The sequence below is a fragment of the Nomia melanderi genome, chromosome 4 (genome assembly GCF_051020985.1).
Source record: "Nomia melanderi isolate GNS246 chromosome 4, iyNomMela1, whole genome shotgun sequence".
NCBI classification, from domain to species: domain Eukaryota; kingdom Metazoa; phylum Arthropoda; class Insecta; order Hymenoptera; family Halictidae; genus Nomia; species Nomia melanderi.
Genome location: NC_135002.1, coordinates 15,159,951 through 15,160,813, shown reverse-complemented (window position 1 = coordinate 15,160,813; position 863 = coordinate 15,159,951).

Here is an 863-nt window from a genome sequence, read left to right as displayed (position 1 = left end):
ATCCTCCGCCATTGTTTCGCTCAAACTCAAACTATCGTCCCACTAAATCGCCTGCACGCTTAACGCTTTACTTACGTCTCCTGTCCATTCTTCTTTACCTCATATATCGCTCTCGTCATCTTCTTTACTTGTTTTGCTTCGTATATAAGATATTTCTATTTAACAATAGGTCTATGGACATTTATTCTTCTGTTCCTAGAGAGTTGATGTTCGTTCATTTGGATCTTGGAAATTATATAATTAAGACACATATTCGTGCAAACGCATCAATCGGAATTTATATAAATATTTACCAAATAATGTTCATGAAACTCAATACACGTCAAATTGACGTGTCCCGTGAACCTAGCGCTCATTGGCTAATGACTTGATTATTTTGGCTGTTCCGTAATTCGGGTTAATTTGTATTAATATTAATCATACTGTAAGAGGTAAGGTGTTAAATATTCAAGTGACGCGACCAATATTTTCTATAGCGTATGATAAATTCTTTTTTTTATTTCGTCGTTTATTCATTATTTTTCTAGTTTTCCTATCATTTTAGAATGTCAGAAATTGGAACTAAAATAAGTGTAACATTAAACCTGCAATGTATTTGCTTGTCGAGAGCCTTTTATACTGTATTTACAGAACGAAATAATCATTAACGTAAATCTGGTATGGTATCGTGTTTCTTAGCATACTCGGAAAATAATATTCGTTATTCTGTATACCAAAAAACAACGTATATTCTATTAACGAGAGATTGCATTGTAGGATGAAGCAAATTTCATTGTGCATTCAGTGCATGCGCAACCCGTCGTGCGTTTATCGATAAAACAAATGTATACGTTGCCGGTGAATATCAATTCGTAATATTCCTG